Source organism: Narcine bancroftii, chromosome 1 (assembly GCF_036971445.1).
Source record: "Narcine bancroftii isolate sNarBan1 chromosome 1, sNarBan1.hap1, whole genome shotgun sequence".
NCBI lineage: Eukaryota > Metazoa > Chordata > Chondrichthyes > Torpediniformes > Narcinidae > Narcine > Narcine bancroftii.
This window is the reverse complement of record NC_091469.1, coordinates 78640031-78654593: the sequence shown is the minus strand read 5'-3', so window position 1 is coordinate 78654593 and position 14563 is coordinate 78640031. Positions and strand designations below refer to the sequence as shown.

Genomic DNA, 14563 nt, shown 5'->3' with positions numbered 1-14563 from the left:
AGTGGTAATTCTGTCTCGCCCACTGGTAAAAAGAATCTCAGGATATGTGATGTCATGTATGTATCTGACAATAAATCTGATCTGAAATCTTTTTTATGCTTCAGTGAAGGTGTTGTTGATGGCTTTAAGCCTAGCCTTTGAGCACATGCAAACACAAGAGTTATCTGCATACTATAGCTCTAGGAAAAGGGAGTATGTGTGCCTCATCATATACCAAGCAACAGTGATTTCAGTCATCTCATATGCGTGCTGTAAACTACCTACAGCATGCACTTCAAGGCACTGGATAGGTATCACCAGTGCTTTCACTGCAAGGTCCCCTAAATTTATTGTAAGGGTAAGCAAACCAATGTCAGCATCTCCTCCCAAATTAATATCCCCATTATTGAGACCAGAGTCCTCTCAATCACTAATGTTTGGGCTAGCAATGTCATTTGCATGCCTGACACCAATCTCCAACAATGCACACTATTTCAAATAGAATGCAAACAATAGGGAAAGCATCAAGAATATGCTCAAATCTTTCTTTAAAAAAACAAATCAACATTCCTACTGACTCCGAGGTATCTTGGTCCTATTACCACTCAAAGTGGAGAAGCATTTGAGATGTTATTTGTGAACTTCAGGGCCATACACCAGAAGAATGCAAATGTCTTGTGTGTATGGTAGAATGAGAGGACCACCTCACAATCTACCCACGCGCTTGCCTGGTTAGCCACCATCTCCGCAAATTTATGAAAAGATGTGCAGTTCTCATGCTGGCCTCATTCAGCCACCTCACATCCCATAGAGTTAGTATGTCAGCCACCTAACATCCCATAGAGTTAGTATGGACATAAGCCATCGCCAGTCTCAAGGAACTGCTCAAGAAGAAATAGGCCTGCTAATTGGTTCCAGCCTTGCTTTGGAGACATAAGATCAAAAATCCATGCTGACAGTTCAGGAAAGCCCAGAGGGAATGCGGCAGTTTAGCAAGTTCTTTCAGATGAGATGTTGAAAGAAGCCTCTGCTTTCTCTCTGTGGTGGGCATAAAGATCAGAAGATAAGATTTCAAGGAAGAGCAAGCAAGATATTCTTGATATTCTGGCCAATATTTATGTGTCATTCAAATTCACAAATATGGTAGTCTGGCCATTGTTGCTTTGCAGTTTGAGGGCATTCACAGAAAGAAAGGGTGTTGGTTTCGCCCTTTTGTGCAAAGGACAAAGTTAACACTTGGATTAGAATGGAAGGCCCTGAGTTACCACCACCAACGTTCGTTTGTAAACTCACAGGCAACTCACCAGTGGATGGTCTTTCCTCCTGGGAATTTCTGTCAAACATCTTGGTTGATTTTTAACAGTTGGGCCTCATTTACAACCTGGCAGGCTGTCTGGAACAGGGTGAGAAGAGATTATTCTGAAGGCTGTTTTAAAATGTCACTGGACCCCCATACGCAATCATAGGAATCCAATTACTCTATTTTAGGGAGACCTCTGACCCAATCAGATGGGTGTGCTTCAGCTGCCTCAACTAGGAACAGTGCAATGACTTTTTACACAACTATTTCAAATTCTGTCTACCTCATTTCTTCTGAGTGAATGGATTAAAATTTCATTTCCCTGCAGTCTTCATTTTTGTTGAGTGCTCTGTCAAGGCACATTTGCATCTCTTAATCTTCCACTTCCCATTTATTAGAGTAGGATGTCATTTTTAACATTTTCATAATATTTCTTGAGCCTGTGTCTCATGAACCTTTCCTTTGACTTGCATGGATAGAGTGATTCATGAACAGCCAAGCAAGTTCCAGCTGCCTCACAGAAATGTTATCACCATTCTGTTCCCATTGTCCTTCAACAAGTTTCAGCACTGTGTGATCTTCATATAATAGTTAAGGGACTTTTTTTTGCAGCTGCTGACGCCGACATTGTGTTTCACAACATTTCTTGTCCTTTTTTCAACACTATTTATGTGCATCAGCTGGACTCCTTTGATATATAAATGGATGGAAATGAGTTCTCAATGTAAACTAATGATTCATGCATAACAATAAATGAAAAAATAAATCCAACTCAGTTCAAAATGACTAGGAACATTAGAGCTACAGAAAAGGTAGTTAGACATCAAAATAACAGAAAGCTTTGAATAATAGAAACACATTTAGAAACAAGGGAAAATCAGCCTGCTTCATATGAGAAAGTGCTGGTTAAATTAGTCCCATACACCTGCAAATAGGAAAACTATTTAATTTGATGCCTATATTTTTTGACTGTTATTCTAGCATGTGGGTGGATTGTGTCAGCCTGAAATTTTACCTTCCTGTGAGCAAACCAAGCATTTTGTGATTGAGCACATTATATACACATGGTTTGAATTGAGATGGAGAGGAGGAGCTGCATGGGGCTGATATCAGCTTCAGGGTGCAGTGGGGAAGGTATTGGAAATTTTAAAGGTCTAATTGCTATTAAATTACTCCCTCTGCAAATCAACACTCTGCTTAACCCTTCAAGTTGCCTTACTAACTCTTTTTAAACACTAACTTTGAGGAGACAAATAAATAAATAATATGCATGCCTAAGACTGGGTGGATAGACACCACAGGGGGGTGCTGAGACCTGGTTGGACATGTGCAGGTTTGCCCTGCTGAATGGACAAAACCTCTCAATGCTTGCGCATTCTTATCGCTGTCAGCACGGGGTGAGTCAAGTTGTCAGCTTGGGGAAGGTGCGCCGAGTGGCTGATCAGAACATTTGCATGGAGGTGAGTCGTGTTGTCAATGCGAGGAAGCTGTGATGAAGGCCTGACTGGGACATGCATGGAGGTGAGTCGGGTTACACTGAGGACCTGACTGAGACACTTGTGCCAAGGTGAGTTGGGTGGTGCTAAGACACCAGGCTGAAGAGTTGATTGATGCCCCTTGCCACTGGGGTGACTCTCCCAAAGTGTTTCCCTTTCACTGCCCAATAAGTGCCTTTATTTTTATTAGTTTTAAATAAGTATTATGGCTTTATCTATAAACTTGGTGGAGAGGGGTTAATTATGATGGTGGCACGGTTCGTATAGTGGCCATTGCAGCACTGTTACACCACCAATGACTGGGGTTCAAATTTAAATTTTGTAAGTTTTACAGTCACTTGATTCAAGTGTTACAAGCCCAGAGCACCCCAAAACCCAGCAGCAATAGATATTCACCAAGACAATTGGTTACTTAAACAAAAGTTGTTTTTAATTATCTTTAAACATAAAAACAGGATCAAACTTTAACTTATTACTATTAACTTAACAAACCTAACTTAACCCCCTTCTAGTTCTAAGCGCACATGTTCAGAAAAGTTCTTTGGTTCACAGTCCAATCTCATTTCTCATTCCTCCCTCCAAGTTCAGTGGTTGCAGGCAATTCTTATACTGTGCACAGAATGTAAAATTTTTGAAGTTCACAAGGCTTTGGTGCTTGAAAGGTAAATGGTTACTGCCACAATTAAACACAAGTTTTATCAGGTAAACTTCTCAGTGGCTTTATTTTCCCATTTCCTTTGTTCTCCTGCTTGTGTTCTTATCTCTCTCTCATACCACGTGACTTCCGGTACATCTCATACATATTCATTATCATGACATCCCTCCTTTAATCAGAAATAAACTTTACCTTCACTTACCAATTTCCCTTGGAAACATATGAACATCGTAACTAATGGTAATTCTATAACTCAACTACATAAAATTTACTTCCTACAGCATTCATACATGCACTTTATGATATAAGATTAAAATACTGTCCCAAAGTTCTTATTAAAACTATGGCACAAAGTCTTCGTATCGTTTGGGCACTTTCCGGTTTCGTTTCGATATTGCGATATTGTCGTCGCTTCTCGGTTGTTCACTCTCAGCGTCGGAAATACTGCTCGCCACGGCTTCGGGTGTTTCTGGCGCTCTAGTCACTTCATCAGGAGTGCTGGTAACTCCCTCTGGAACATCATCAGGTCTCTCAGTTTCAGCATCTCATATTGGCCTTTCAACTTCTTCGCTCAATGTATCTCTAGACTGGTACCTTTTTACACCTGATACATTTCTCTTATACAGGACTCCAGTCGGAGACTTGACTGTCACCATACTGCCACTTCTGGATACGACAGTATAGGGTTGATGGTAATAAGGTGTGCCTAGCTTACCACCAGTTTCATGCCTCACTAGAACATTATCTCCTGGCATGATGTCTGAGTACTTGGCTCCACGTTTCGAATCTGTGTACAGCTTTGCTGCACCTTTCTTTTCAGCATCGTGGTCCCTCATCTCCTGGTCCTCTCGGATTTCCTTTATTTCTGGCATTTTTGTGTGGATTTTTCTCCCAAAAAATGTTTCTGCAGGACTTTTTCCAGTGGTTGCATGAGGCGTTACTCGATAGACAGCCACATAAGATAGCAATGCTTCTCGCCAATTTTGTCCTTCTGCGTGTGCAATCCTCAATCGTTTTTCAATGGACTGATTTTGTCTCTCTACTTCTCGGTTGGCTTGCGGCCATTTCGGAGTTACTTTATGATGATGGATACCTGTGGTCCTCATGTATTCTGCAAATGTCTCTGAAATGAATTGTGGACCATTGTCAGAGTATAATGTAACAGGTAATCCATATCTTGCAAATACCTCTGCTAATGCTTGTATTGTTTTTTCAGTGGTTGTAAACTTCAACACCACGTACTCATAGTATCTGCTGTAGTAATCTATCACTACCATAATTGATTCACCCATCGGTAAAGGTCCAAGAAAATCAACAGCTACGTCGATCCATTGTCCTGTCGGGAGTTGCATACTCCGGATCGGTTCTGGCGGATTACTCCTACTTGTGATTTGACATCCATGACAAGTTTTAACAAATTTCTCTGCGTCTTTATCACAACTTGGCCACCATACCTTGGTCCTGAGGTTTTGCTTGGTACCAACAATACCTAGGTGTCCTTCATGCGCTAAGGATACGATCTTCGGTCTCAATCTTTGCGGTATCACCAATCTGCAACCTCTTAATACACACTGTCCGAATGAACAAAGTTCGTCTCTAATGGGAATGTAAGCCTTGTGAGTACACTTGTCCCATTGTCCACTCTGTATGCATTCTCTTACTTCCATGAGTTCTGGATCACGTTCGGATTCTCTCTCGACTTCCTTCGTAGTCACAGTTTTCAGTGTCACCTGAATAGCTACGAAGCGTACAAAACTCTCTGTTTCTGTTCCCAATTCTGACTTGGATTGTGGACCACCATCCTTCACCAATCTGGACAGCGGATCAGCAATGTTTGCTTTCCCTGCAATGCGGATTACTTTATATTTGTAGGGTTGTAGTCTGAGTACCCATCTTTCTATTCTGGCACATGGTTTGGATCTAGGTGCATAGATCACCTCTAATGGCTTATGATCTGTGATGAGTTCAAATTCAATGCCGTATAAATATGCATGGAACCTCTCACAGGCCCATACAAGTCTGAGTGCTTCTTTCTCTGTCTGAGAGTATCTTCTTTCCACATCTGATAACGATCTGCTGGCATAGGCAATGATTCTTGGTCCTCCTTCATGCATCTGGACCAACACGGCTCCTAAACCAACTGGGCTGGCATCCACTATGACTTTGGTTGATGCCGCCGGATCGTAATTTCCAAGAGTTTTTGCATCTGTCAGGCTTTGCTTCAGTACTGTGAACGCTTTCTTCTGCTCAGATCCAAAATGAAATGGTATACATTTCCTGGTTAGTTTCCTTAGTGGTTCTGCCACTGTAGCGAAATTAGGAATGAACTTTGCACAAAAATTGACCAATCCCAGGAAACTCCTCACCTCTGTTGCGTTCTGAGGTTGATGTGCATCTGCAATAGCTTTCACCTTGGCCTCTGCAGGGTTTAGTCCTTCCCGTGTCAGTCTGTGTCCCATGAAGTCCATTTCTGACACACCGAACTGGCACTTGTTTCCATTCACCGTAAGGCCTGCCTCCTGTAGTCTAGATAGTACACGCCTCAACCATTTGTCATGCTCTTCCTTCGTTGGTGCATGGACTATGATGTCGTCAGAAATGTTGGCAACTCCAGGAATGCCTTGAATCATTCGATGGATTTCATACTGGTAGATCTCCGAAGCTGCATTAATTCCAAATGATAGTCTCTTGTAACGATACAATCCACAGTGAGTCACAAATGTTGTCACATCTCAGGAACCTGGATCCAGCTCTAATTGATGATAGCCCCATTTCAGATCAATTTTTGAGAATACCTTGCTAGTAGTTAGTTCTTGAAGTATTTCCTCCACTGTTGGTATAGGGTGTCGTTCTCTAATTATAGCTTCATTGGCCATTCTCATGTCAACACATAGTCTTATGTCACCCTTTTGTTTGGGCACAATCACTACGGGACTGACCCATTGTGTCGAATGTTCCACCGGTTCAATAATGTCTTGTTCGATCAATTCTTTAATTTTGGCTTCAACTTTCCCACGAAGTCCAAACGGAGTTCGGCGCATTGGTTGTGCCTTAGGTTTTGACCGTTTCATCTACCGCTAGCTTCAATTGTCGACCTTTCATCTTTCCTACTCCTTGGAAGACTGCGGGGAATTCTTGCTTCATATCCTCGTATGACTGAATTGAATTGACACAAACTCCAATATGAAGTATTGCCAGGTCTTGCGCTGTGCTTCTATTCAGCAATGGTTCTCCCCTCTCTTCTATGACCATAAACTCTGCTTCGGTGTACTTATCTCCAGCTTCAACAGTTGCAGTAAAACATCCAATGGTCTGCAATGGCTTGGTTGCTGTGTATGGATACAGTTTCTTGGAACACTTCTTTGAGGTACAGATGATCTTTTTCCTTTTCAACTTCTCCCATAAATGTCGATCAATCACATTACTGTCACTGCATGAGTCTACAATGACCTGAACTGTCACTCCACCAATGATCACTGGGACCTTCTCATGATGTACTTCATTCAATGTAAATTGGTAACAACTCTGTTCCTCCTGGGTATCATCATCGTCACCGTCTATCTGGTGAATGGTATCTTTCTTTCCAGGATACTTTCCTTTCCCACAGGCTTTGCCTTTGGAAGTTGTACTCTTCCTCTTCTGGTCTGCATTGGGCTTGCTTTTGCACTTCTTTGCAAAGTGGTCCTTACCTCCACACTTTCTGCAAACTTTGCCTTTGGCTGGGCAATATGGGTCTTTTCCAAAGTGACCTCGGTTTCCACATCGATAACACTCCACGTCCTGTGTCAACGTATATCTTGGCTGATTATGGCGATGTGAAAGCCTTTTAATTTGTTGGCTTGAGTTGTCTTTCAGGGTCATGGTATGAAATTGCCCTTCAACAGCCTCTAATGCAGCAGCAATGGTTAAAGCATCGGTGAGTTCCAACTCACTCCCTCTTTCCAGTAGATGTCTTCTGAGTTTATCTGATCTGCAGTGCTGTACGACTTGATCCAATAATTGGTTGTCCAAGTCAGCTGGAATGTAATTGCATCCAACAGCTAGCTGGCGTAGTCTCGTCACGTACTGAGCAATTGTCTGGCCATCTTCTTGTCTCGTTCTCTGAAACAAATGGCGTTGAAATGTAGCATTCGGTGTCACTACATAGTGTGCATTTAATGCATCTACCGCTTCCAGTATTCAAAAGTGTCTTAAATGTTTCCCGAACTGCAGGTCCAGCAGTGAAAAGAAGTAACGCCCTTCTCTGCGCTTTTTGTTCAACTGTACCGGTATCTAGAAATAGGCCACGAATGTCGGCGTAGGATTCAAATTCTTCCAGCCATGCCTTCCACTTCACACTTACAGTGCTTGCATCACGATGTCGGGTCAAAATGAGCAATTCCACTATGCATTAGAAAGTCACCGTTTGCACCAGCCATGAGGAAATATTCCAGCCCCAAAAGTACTGAGACAAAGAGAAAATTCTTATCACCTTGAAGTTGTCTGTAATCCTCTGTAATCTTGTTTAGTCTTTAATTTTCTTCAAGCTTCTTTCATCCTCGTCGCCAATGTCACATTTGTGGCCCGAAATGTGATGTTAATAAAACATTAAACACAAGTTTTATCAGGTAAACTTCTCAGTGGCTTTATTTTCCCATTTCCTTTGTTCTCCTGGTTGTGTTCTTATCTCTCTCTCATATCACGTGACTTCCGGTACATCTCATACATATTCATTATCATGACAGTTACCACTCAGGAAGGTTCTCGCTGGTTTTCAGGGAGAGATTTGTTGTTTGCTGGACACACACAACTGATTCATTGTAACAAGTCACTTCAGTGTCTTGCCAAAGAAACTTGCCCCATCAAGGTTTTCCAGATGATAACGTCTTTTGTTCAGGTCACCACAAGAGTTCCTTTTTGTTTCTTTTATTTCAAATGAAAGATTAGGCAGCCAGTCCTCTCCTCTTGAATGAACCACAAGGGTTTTAACCAGGCTGAGTTAAGCACTCACAACCCATCTTCCAAATGGGGTTTTTCCACAAGCTTTCCAACTTCTCCTGTTCTAGTCCCAGCTGTTGCTGATCTCTCTCTCTCTCTCTCTCTCTATAATCTGACACACAAGTGAACTTTACATAATTTAAGATATTGATTTTTTTTTCAATTTATTTTACAATTTGCACTTTCTTTTGTATTATTAATGCAGGTATTAATTAGGCATTATAAAAATGAGTCTCAATAAAGCAGAAAATTCACGTATCTGAGATCCGCGACCCCTGTAAGTGACAGAAAATGGGGATTTTACTGTAGCTTCAAACATTAAAACCATTCTGACCTTTTTTCCGTCTGACGTGTTGAGTGCAAATCCCACTGTGCTTCCCAGACACCAGTCACACCTGTCTGTTTACATTTCCTCCCATGTTTCACCAGCATGTTATATTTCAGCAATAACTATTAAAGAATCTTGAATCCAAAGACTAAGGTTTGAAGTACTCACAAATTAGGCTGCATCTGTTGAAAGCAGGTCTCAATCAGCAGTGAGATTCCTCCCAATCATTTCTTTAATCTAACCCTTCCCTTTGCAAAGTTCTATGGACCTGCTCTATCTTTCCAACATTGTTTTTCTTTTTATTTATTTAATTGACCTTGTTGAACTCAAGGACTAATATTGCTGCAAGCACGTAAGAAAGTTGAGGAGTCACGTGATGGAGTAGTGGCCAGTAGGAGAATACCAGCTCTCTCCAGAAAATAAGAAAAAAAGTGAACAAAAAGCAAAGACCCAGACACACAAATCATAACAAATAAAAAATAAAGGTGTGGAGAAAATGGCACCTAAGAAAGAAAAACCAAAAACAATGGGAAGAAAAGAAGAAGGAAAGATCCTGGAAGAGAAAGGTGAAGGCCTTACCTGCACGAAAAAGCAGGGATCCGCTGTGTAAAGTCATTCTGAATAGCTGTTTTCTCTCTTGACAGGGTACTGTGGACTGGAGAATGGCCAGAACCCTTGTTGCCGAAGTTAGTGGAGACCTCGCAGGGTCGTGACCCACCGACCGCGGGACTTGAAAAATGGCTCACTGAGCCAAACAGAGGTGCACAACTGCTCACGACAAGGAGAACACCGACGGGAAGGGGGTGAAACTCCACAGCACGAACGGCTGAGAGAAGCCCGACAGCAGGGCTCCCAGCTGGAAGATAAAGAAGGCAACGGTAAAGGGAGGGGTGAGAAAGAAAAAAGGAAGCAAGAGACACAAAAGATAACCAGCCCAGAAGAAGAGGACTAACATCAAGAAATCATGGAAAAAAAATACCCAACAAACTGAGACAAGCAGCTCAACAAGAAAGTCAAAAGAGACACAAATACAAGGAAGAGAAATAGAAGACACAAACCCAAGAGCAGACACAGAAGAAGAAGAACACCAAGCTCTGCGCAGAGGAATAGGAGGTAAAATGAATGGACAGTACATAGATTTTTTTAAAAATTCAAGAACAAATGAAAGCATTAAAAGAATGGTTGACACTAGAATTTAGAGAAATGAAAAGTACAGAAGAAAAAGTGAGTAGAATAGAGCTGGACATAACAGATGTAAGCATGTAAGAAAGTAAAAAGGGAGTTAATTACATTTTCAGAAGAGATGGTAAATTCTCTGCTCCACAGCATGCTGAGCAGGTGGCCCAGACAAAATAAAGATTTACTGCCAGCACAGGGCAGTGAGACATCAGCAACAAGGGTTCTGGCCATTCTCCGGTCCACAGTACCCTGTCAAGAGAGAAAACAGCTATTCAGAATGACTTTAAGCAAGAAAGTCTGCAGACCCTGTGATTGTAGTTCAATACACAAAAGTGCTGGAGGGACTCAGCAGGTTATGCAGCATTCTTTACATTGCAAAGATAAATAGTCAACGTTTCAGGCATGAGTCCTTTGTCAAGGTATGAGCAAAAAGCAGGTAGGCGCCTGAATAAAATGGTGGGTCAAGGAATGGGAGTGGTGGGGGGGGGTGGGGAAGAGCACAGGCCCACAGCCAACAGGTTATAAGTCAAAATGGGTGGGAGTCAGACGAGAAAAAAGTTTGGAAGTGATAAGGGAGGGAGGGAATAGCTTTCTGATTGGAGAGAGAAGGGTGGGGAGCTGAAGGAAATGAGAAAGGGATTGGGGAGAGAGAGACAGACAGACAGATAGACAGTCAGGGCAAGGGCCTATCAGGAACCAGAGAAGATGAAGTTAATGCCGTCTGGTTGGAGTGTATTGACTTTTTTTGGAATGACTTCACTTGCACGTCAAATGATCGAGAGAAGCAAGGTGTAATGATTTCCTGATTTTAGGCTGAGCATTTACACTTTCATCCCCGTGTGCATTTTTTTTATTCTTCACTCTTGATTTTGATTTGAATTTATCTGCATTTGTTAGCCTTTGTATAATATTCTGATATCTGGATATCAGGCTTCAAAATACAGCTAGTTATGATTGTAAGTCACGTTATGAAGGTAGATATGTCCAGAAAGCAACAGCTATTTTTTCTTTTACAAGACTCTGATTTTTTGCACTCTTCTTATGATCCCACACTCTCCACCCCTCCTTATGCCATTCACATGCTCCTTACGTCAGGTACATCATATTTTTTTCTGTTGGATTACCCCCAGATGCCTACATATACGAAAATGTTGTAGCAGGGCCACACTGATCCACAAGTGAACCAGATCACAGAGCTGCAGGCTCACAGTCGTTGAAGTCACAATGGTCTCGGGGGGGGCGGGGGGGGTGCAAAGGATCATGGGCTCATGCTGATAAGCTCTCGCAGAGTTCCAGTGCAGTCATTTGGTTGGTTCAGCTCACTCACAGCTTCTGTGGTTTTTTTCTTCTTTCATTCACTGCACAGTACACTGACCACAATGTCATATTTGTCATTCAAAGACTTTCTGTCTCCATTTAAATACCTCATTCATTGATCATTTAGATTTGTATTTTCTCCTTTTATACGTGGTTTAAATTGTCTTTGCAATGAAGTCTAATTTTGACATTTACAAACATTATTTTCAGACCAACCTGTTTGGTACTTCCTTCACTCCTGGGTTTTGATTTAGGTTTTCAGCATCTACAATGTTTTAACTTCAGTTTGCAAATAGATTTAACAATATAGCTTTAACTTCATTCTATTCTTAGCAAGTACTAAAGCTTCAACAAGATCTGTCGCATCGTCATATTGGCAGATAGGAAAGATGAGAACCAAGCCTTGTAAACAATACATGGAGCAAAAAGGTGCTCCAGTATATTTGCTTACACAATTCAGGGATACTGCAAACATCTTAGGAACTTTTTGAGGCAGTTCCAGTTCTCGCAATTTACATCTGCATTGTTAAAAGCATTGCTATGTTGTCTGGGTTTACGGTAAATGTTACCATACAATGTTTAGCACATGTAAAATATTCTTTAGCACATTGTGTTCGTGAGCTTTAGCTGGAGAGAAGAATGTGATATATGCTTCCTTAAAGCAGTAAGTGCACAAATATATGGTATCATAGAGCATTCAATTTTAATTGAAAAGCAAGAAATTACAGATGTTGGAAAGATCAGCATGGAAATGATTTGTCAATATTGGACTAAAGTCATGTGCTCCAATTTAGGAATAGGGATAGAAATCATACATATACTCACCTTCTCCTACCTCCTCCAGGAACATAATCCTATCAATGAACATAAAGCCATCATATCATAGACAGCCAATGCCCTCAACACACACTCAGCCTCCAGCTTCAAGTCACATGCCATTTACACTATTTTCTCTATCATCCAAAAGTCTGTGAATAGGACTTTTCATAGTATATTGATCACTTTAGTTGTTTCTTATCTCTTCCTTCTCCCAATTTATTTCAAATGTCAGCTCTTTTCCTACTTACATCCATGGGACTTCACTTTTCAAACAGGCTCTTGGCACTAACCTTGGAGATTCTGTCCTCCGGACATCCAGCTTCCCCCACAATAACCTCGAATAGAACCCCTACAACCATCCATCCTCCAACACTCTTAAAATGTGTTCTTATATTAAATTGCTCCTGTCCATCTTTGGTCCATTTACATATTATTTTTCACATGGGTGTTAGTTCTTGATCTCCCTCCATGCTAAGGAAATGTATTATTTTTCCTTTATTTTCCTTTATTGGCCCATGTGGTCTATTCATGACTCTTGACTTCATTTTTTGATTCTCCTGTCTCCCTTTCTGAAAAAAGCTATTAGCCAACAATAACCTAACACCTTGAATTCACTTCCTCTCACTTTGGTTCAAAAAAGGGGTCTATCCCATTATTTTATTTTTCATTGGTTCCATTGAATCTTTTCTGGTGAAGCTGTTTCCTACACCATTGCTTCCGAAAGTTTGGACTGAACAAAATGTCTGATCTATAAATATCTGAAAAAATGTCTATTAGAAAGTTTAAATTTTGCTGTCAGTTGTTCAAAAGAAGAAAAATTATCTTGAATTAAAAGATCTCTAAAACTTTTTATACCTAATCTATACCACTCCTTGAAACTTGTAGCTAACATAGAAGGTAGAAAAAGATGATTATATATAATAGGGCTGGCAAAGGAAAAACTATGATATGCAAAAAAACTTCTAAATTGTGCCCATATTCTCAACCTATGCCTCATTATCGGATTATTTTTCAATTTATAAAAGGAAAATGGTAAAAAAAAAGATCTTATTATTGCCAACATCAGAAAAATTCAATTCCATTTCTACCTCAGTAAATTGCATCTATTAACTGCCCAATAGCAAAAGCTAAAATTTGGAAGTGATAATTCTCCAATCATTTTAGTCTTTTGGAGATGAGCCTTTATTTATACAAGGTTGTTTTCCTTACCATATATTTGAAGAAATAAACAAATCCAATTAATTAAAAAGGATATAGGAATGAAAATTGGCAAAGATTGAAAGATATGAAAATTATAATTTTAATCAAATTAATATATTCAATCATTATAAAGCATAAGGGAAACCAACCCCATAATAATACTTTAATCTGATTAAATAATACTGAAAAAAATTCTTTCAATAGGTTTTTATAACTCCGAGTAATTAGAATTCCCAGATATCTAAGTTGGTTCTTCACTATCTTAAAAGGGAAATGAGAATATCTTGAAAAACCCCTTTAGGGGTAATTGTTCACTCTTATGCAGATTTAATTTATAACCCAAGACCTGGCTGAATGGTGCAAATATATTTGGTATAGAAGCCTCAGGATGAATATTGTCAGCATTCTTTTGGGGAAAGTGTTTGTAATTTTTGGGAAGAAACTACCTCAATGGCTTGTCCATCATGTAAAACAAGCAGTTGCACAAGTGGTGGCAGAATGCCAGAGCAACATGAAGGTTAAAAAAAAAATAATATAAAATGGTGTAATCTTGTAGAAATACATTTCATAGATGTATGAAGCAGATAGAAGAGTGGGTAACTTTAATCACATTGACAACTGTCGGTAGCACACCCTCATCCTGAGATATGGATAGATTTTAGATTTAGGGAAATACAGCACAGTAACAGGCCATTTTGGTCCATGAGTTACACCCAATTTACCTACCTCCCCAATGGGTTTCAAATGGTGGGAGGAAACCGAAGCCCCGGGGAAAACCCACGTAGACAGTGCAGAACGTACAGAGTGGAATTCGAACCCTAGTCCTGATTGTTGGTGCTGTAAAGGCATTGCTCTAACTGCTCCGCCAACCATGCTGCCCCAAAAGATAACGATTCCTTCGTTGGGATGTGTGAGCTGAGAAGTGTACTATTCCTGTCTCCTGTCTTCCAGTGTCTGCCTACCCTATCCACTTTCCAGGACTACAATTCACAATGTGCATTCTCTTGTCAGTGTGGATGTGAAAAGTACTAGTGAGATTCCTCTGCTACCTGTTGATGAGTGAACGTGTTTCTGACCATCAGTGCAACAGTCCTTTTTTGGAACTGTCCATCAGTATGAGTGTGCCCACCTGTGTGTGAGAGACTGCCTTTGACTTTGGGTGAGAGCACTTTATAATGTCAGTGTTCCTGCCTCGACCTGTGGATTTTCCCATCCTTCCTGGTCAATTTACACTCCTGTCTCTGTGATTCTGACCTCTGTGAGTGATCCTGTTTCAGTTTAAGTAATCAGAGTCATGCAGAACAGAACAGACC

General features: G+C 40.7%; 1 long non-coding RNA gene across 2 annotated transcripts in view; it reads right to left on the bottom strand.

The window, feature by feature from the left end:
* The window catches only part of LOC138738777 (uncharacterized), a 41808-nt gene extending 30732 nt beyond the window's left edge, over window positions 1-11076 (bottom strand). Inside the window, exon 1 of one of the 2 annotated variants that reach the window (XR_011341735.1) lies at window positions 11005-11076. This is a non-coding gene — a long non-coding RNA (uncharacterized lncRNA). Of the gene's footprint in view, window positions 1-8903; window positions 9179-11004 lie in introns of those variants that run through there. The other variant, XR_011341775.1, reaches the window with a different exon arrangement.
* Window positions 11077-14563: the final 3487 nt, after the last annotated feature.